Raw genomic sequence first — 6,592 nt, forward strand, 5'->3', positions numbered from 1 at the left:
CCGCCAGCAAGATCTCGGGCCTTCATGGCCGGTTCCAGCAGAGGGGCCATGCCCCAACCCATGGGGTCCATAAGTGGTGCTCAGCCACAGACATGTGTTCCAAAGGTGGTGCATCGATGCAGACAGCTGTGGTTGCGAGAGGTTCGGGCACCCAATGGCGGACTCACGCACGCTCCCCTCAGCGCCCAGTGGCGCACAGTCCTCATGTGGGAGACAAGGGGGGAAAAGACAGATGAGCAAGGGGTAAGGTCACAAGGGTACACATCAATAAAGGCAATGCAAGGCGAGGTGCGTATGGAGACGGAGCGGAGAAAAGCTCGTCCCTACCGTACGTCACCCCCCCCTGTCACCTACTCTACCCTTGCCCTTACCCCATATTTACAACAATCTACACATTTACAAATTCGTCACTACTGTCACGTCTCCCCATATCTCTCCTGCACCAAATTCGTTCCCACAATCCCTCTCACCAAAATTTGCCATCACCCAATTCATCATCAATCCTCATAAGGAGGAAGAGATGGAACACAGCACAATGTCACACCCACATCATGCTGCGTCACACAATCCAAACATTTGCACCAAAAATAATAAAAACCAACAAACCATGGCATGGTGTGGAGTACCATCATTACCTCAGGTGAGTGGATGTCGATGGTGCAAGGAGATCTCCATCCTAACTATCCTCTAAATGACATTAACACACTTTACACTACCCGGGGTCTTTCCCTGCAAAACCATTGGCCATCTTACTCTATGCGGTTTTAAGAACCAAATTCCCATTGACCAAACTGTGGTGCTTATCAATTTGGGGTCTCACTCCCCCGATGCAACTCCCTGTGCCCTTGCACAATTTCAGGACTGGTCGTGTAGCTCTCCCAGCAGGTCTACCCACCTGCACACCTCCACCACTGTAGTTGCCACCCGAGCTTACCTAGCTCCTCACCCTAACCTATCTAACTGGGGAAGGCCCCTCCTGTCTCTGTCACCCCTCGGTGCCCTCTGGCACTGGGCTACCCGGGTCCATCCTCCGGATCCTCGGGCCCCATCCACAACAACTACCGGCTCCCAGAGCCCACCTGCGGCCTCACCTGGCCGACATCCTAACAGTGGCGGAGTGTCAACCAACTACACACACTAACAGGCTACACGCCCAGCCATTTCCACAACACTAATGCACCCATCCAAGTACCATTCTTCCACCACGCACCACAGATGCCAATATCCAACCACAATTTACCTGTACCCTCTACCTAACTCTTACACTACCCTCCCCGGGTATTCGTGATGGGGTCCATCCTCCTTTCCCCCATCCACACCTTCGCACCATCCACTCCACTCCACAGTTTCCACCATACTCACTCCACGACCATCCATCCCAATACTCCATATATCCCACACAACCATTCTCCATTCACCTGTAGTTGCACACCTGTGCAATCCCCTGGTGCTCCCTGCACCCTCCTTCCTTCCTGGACCATTTGGTCAGCACAACTCACATCACTATCACTCTCTCAAACACTGCTCCATACACCTGTCCAGTTGCACACCTGTGCAATCACACCTTTTAACCATACACACGGCATCATCTGAACTACCTGTTGCCCTGCTAACTTAGTGCTCGCCGTCTTCCCTTTAAACTAAGCACATACCACGTCATTATCATCCAAACTAATCTACCTGCGTCCCCACTACAGGTATCATTGTCACTACCTAACCTTAACGTTACCTAAGGTCATCTTCTCTAGATCCCTATCATTATCCTAACCCTCCCGGGCTAGTTTTCACTGCCAACCCCATAGCTCTAGTGCTCCTTTGCCCCAGCTGTGAGAGATGGCAGAGTTGCCATCCCATCACATCGGGTATCTCTCACTACCAATTTTGCTCACCAAATTCCAGCTAATTAAAAATTTGCCAATCACTACCAATCATCTGCCAATCATCACTCTGCCAATCCTTTGCCAATCATCAAATTTTGCTTTTTTTCCAATTTCGGGTCCAAAACACTATCCTCATCACGTCTACTCACTTGAGCCTCTCGGTGCGGCAATTCATCTCTAAAGCTCGGCTTCGCAAAGCCGAGCAATGAATGCGGGTTGCTTGGTGCCGGCGGGTGGATCCGTCCGGCACTCGGTGCAGGGAAGGAGGTCTACCCGGGCCGAGATCCTACGCACCATCTCGGCACAGAGCCGTCCAATGGCACGATCTCGCCCTGCCGGAACGCCTCAACCACAAAGGGTTGTTGTGACGACCCTTCCTACCGGGCCGCCCGCTCCGCTTAGTGGAGCACGGACGCGGCCGTTCAAAGCGCGGCCCGGCGTGGATCCCGCACGGCGGTTCTTTCGAAACCGCCGCGGATCCCCGCTGCACGCAAAGCTGCCCGGCACGCACCGGAGGCCCGCTTCGGCTATACGTCGTTCGAACCGCTAACCCGGTTAGCATCGATGCTCCACTTACATGCTCACACCCCGCAGCCCGTTCCTTGCTCATACATCCAGCCGTTCCCATGCTCCTAGTCATTGCACCTTCCCTTACACACCCAGGTACACTCATCCGCTTACAGACTTTGTCACACACCTGACCACCGCACACCTTTGCACACAGTCGTCATTCGCACACCTCACCAACACACCTCTTCGCGCCCCCTCCTCGGTCACCTCCTCTGTGACAACCACAGGTGTGCTCTCACTTGCACACCCAACCACGTGCCTCACTACCAACTCCAGCGTGCATTCCCATACGCGCTCTACCATTCCAGGTGTGCATCCTTCCATTCCAGGTGTACATCCTCTCTCACCTGCCACAATCAACTCACGCTCCGTGTCACTCTCACTACTTTCACCACCACACTCGGTCGCGCACTCACCCTTACTCTCGACAGCGCACTCTTTCCTCATTCACCCGTCCGTTACACACCTTTCTCGCGCACACTCTTGCGCACACTCTCCCGTTACACCCTCTGTAACACTCACCACAGGCGTGCATGCTTCCGTTACATCCCTTGTAACACTCCCCACGACGCGCTTCCATGTGCCCCCCCCCGCACACGCGCTACGACCAACTCACTCTCGACAGCACACTCACTCCTCGGCGCGCAGTTTTTCCTCACACCCCCCAGAGTCGGACATTCTCGCACACCTCCTCTTTCGCACTCCGTACCTGTCACACACTTCACCAACGGCCTCTCACGAACACCCGGATCCAAACCAACCCCCAAGCCGATTGAAGCTCCCCTCACACCATATACATTTCCGCGTATATCGCCACTCAACTCGGCACCTCGTCTCCGCACCTCCTTCGCCACCTGCAAACTCTTTATCTGTTTAGCGAGCACAACATCACGATTTGAGCACCGACCTTGCACATATTCCATTACTTCCTCCTTTATCTCCCTCTTAGTTTCCCTCCGTCTCTTCTTAATTTCACTCACCCCCTCTTCCACCTCTAATTTTTGCTTCACCTCTTTTATTTCCCGGTGTGTCTCCTCAATTTCGTCCTCTAACGCCACCTTCACCGTTTCTATGTGCGTCCTCACCTCTCGGTCCTTTGTCTCCATTGCCTCCGTCACCTCGTCCAACCTCGTTGTCAGTCCCTCACGTACCATCTGACATTCCCTCTTCGTCGCTATCAAGTCGTTCTTGATGTCTTTTTGTGTCGCCTTTAACCCTTCTAGTACCGCAGTGTTCTTTTGTACCTGCTCCACTAATTCCGTCTGTTCCACCTCCTGCGTCAGGTCCTCTATGCCCCCTTGTAACCTAGCCGTATTATTCCTCATCTCTTTCTCCATACGCTTCTCACCTCGCTTTACCTCCTCGCGTACCCCTGAGACCCCCTCGCTTACACCTCGTCTGATCTCCTCTCCCATTTCTCCCATCTCTTTGGTAGATGCCACCCTCATCTGTTCCAATTCATTTCTCTGAGCATCCAATTTAGCGTCTAACCCAATTTTCACCTCCTCTATCTGGTTCCCCATCTGTTTGATTTCCCGGGCGGATTGCTCCCCTATTTCCCGCAATTTGCCTTCCATCTTATCTTCTAGCCCCGTTAACCCATTCTTCACCCCCTCTATCTGATTCTCCTGGGCAGCCATTCTATTTTCCACCCCCGTTAACCCATTTTTCACCCCTTTTATCCCGTTGTCTAACCCCTCAAATTTATTGTCTAACCGTTCACCGGTACCCCTCGCTTCATCCCTCATTGCTCCCATTTGGCCCCTCAATCGCTCACTATCAGCCCTCGCTTCGTCCCTCATTCGCTCACTATTAGCCCTCGCTTCGTCCCTTATTTGGCCTCCTATCCTGTTTTCCATCCCTTTGAAATTATCGTCTGTTTTTACCATAAAGGCCATCATCTGTTTCATAAACAGGTCCAAATTCATTGGCATCTCGGGCTCGGCTGCTGCGACCACGGGCGCGGCTAAATTTGGTGCCGCTACAACCACGTGCGCGAGGGCACCATCTTGCGCACCGGAAACTCCCTCAACCACCTCACCATTGGTCTCCTCCATTTCCTCCCTCTGGTCCCGGATTACCCCTAACCCCTCTTATAGTTCCCCCACCGGCATCCGATCACCTTGACCAGCCATGGCACGACTTCCAAATTTAAGATTTTAAATAAAACAAAATTCTGGGCCACCCATAATTTTGAGCGCGCTATTCGCACTTCAGGTCCGAATCTCACCCAGGCACCAATTGTTATGGACCGCGGATAAGATGTTAATTTGCCGAGCAGATGGCGCCGCGGCCCGAACCGTTTTTACAACGACGAAGACCCGATTCCTTAAACGTGGGCCAAATCGTGCCACAGATATTCAATGGGGAAAAGCCAAAGACGCGGATGTGAAGAAGAAGAAGGAGACAAAAAGGTTTGAAATACGGTTATTATTTATTACTATTTACAGGATTGAAAGAAACCAAGGAAGAAGGAAGGATAACAAAATAAAGACAGAAAGAGGGACGGACCCGAAGGACACAGTGAAACTTAGCTTACCTATGCAGTCTTACTTAACCCAGGGACAGAACAAACAAAGACGGACTCACACGGGGAATTGCAGAGTGGATTGGCTGGAAGGAGGAAGGTTCAGCTCGGACCAGAGGACGGCCGGGCCGGAAGGGAGCAGCCGCCACCCTTCCTCAACAGCAACCTGCCGTCAACGCTCAAGCTGCGGCGGTCAAAGCTGCGATGGTTCAAAGCTGCTGTGGTTCAAGCTCCGGTGGTTCAAGCTCCTGTGGTTCAAGCTCCGGTGGTTCAAACTGCTGCCGTGGGGATGTCGTGTGCTTTCTCAGGACTCCTTTTCATCACACCTTCGCACTTGTGTCAAAGGCTTCCCCTGAGCTTCTGTCAACGGCTTCCGCGCGCGCTTTTTATAACACCACGGGCAAATCAAGCCGCCGGCCTCTAGAACACGCCCATCGGTGAGCTTTCCTCGGCCCTGATTGGTCGGCACGGCCCTCTGGCTCCACCCTTGATGACGATGGGCGGGCACGCCCAGGATTCGGCAGCTCCTCCCCCTTCTTCTCCGAGCCTACCTCGTGGCTAATGGAGTCGCGGTGAATGCAGTTGGCAATTGCGGCTTTATTAATTGAAAATGAAAGGGGATCTATCTATTTGAATTCGGTGCAATGGAGTGTCAATTAATGGAAAACAAATCCTTAGCCTACTACACAGAATAAGGAAATAACTGTCAACAAGGAGGAAATCTATTATTGGCTACGTGGGTGCTTATGAAATAACTACGGAACGACCTTTGACCTTTATACACAGATTGGAGGCAGGAGGGTCCAGAGTAAAGCAATAAAAAAAAAGATACAATAAAAAACACAATCCTCATATCCACAACAATATATATATATATATATATATATATATATATATATTGTTACGGACCGCGGATAGGATGTTGTTTTGCCGAGCGGATGGCGCCGCGGCCCTAACAGTTATCCCGACTAACCCGATTCCTGGACGTTGGCCAAAATCGCGCCACAGATATTCAATATGGAAACCTCTAAAGCGACCGAATGTAAAGAGGAAGAAGAAGACGTACAGAAGAATAACAGGATTTATTATTTACACACACTAAAGCAAAAGGAGCAGTCAAGGTTATATACAGGGAAAATGGAAAAAGCAGGTGACACAGTGAAAATACTAGCTTAACTATACAAGCTTAACTTATTCCCTGGGACAAGACAAACAAAACAAACTCACGTACACAAGAAGGATGGAATGGCAGGAATGAATGCTGGAAGGAGGAATGGGAAGGTTCAGCTGGGGCAGATGGTTCGGGCTTGATCCCGCACTGGACGTCGGGCTGGACCTCGACGGCCACCGATGCCACCGCAATCTGGTTCCCGTGGGGTAACGGGTCGAAGCGGCCTGGTGGAGTCAACTGCTGGTGGAGCCAAAACTACTGGTGGGGCGCAACTCTTTCGTTGCACTTCTTACTTCGCACTTCTGTCAAAGGCTTCCCCGCGCTTCTTGTTTCGCACTTCTGTCAAAGGCTTCCCCGCGCTTCTTGTTTCGCACTTCTGTCAAGGCTTCCCCGCGCTTCTCTCGCACTTCTCCGAACTCATCTGAGGTGGGGGCGTTTCCCATG

This window comes from Myxine glutinosa, chromosome 8 (genome assembly GCF_964187855.1).
Source record: "Myxine glutinosa chromosome 8, kmMyxGlut1.1, whole genome shotgun sequence".
Taxonomy (NCBI): domain Eukaryota; kingdom Metazoa; phylum Chordata; class Myxini; order Myxiniformes; family Myxinidae; genus Myxine; species Myxine glutinosa.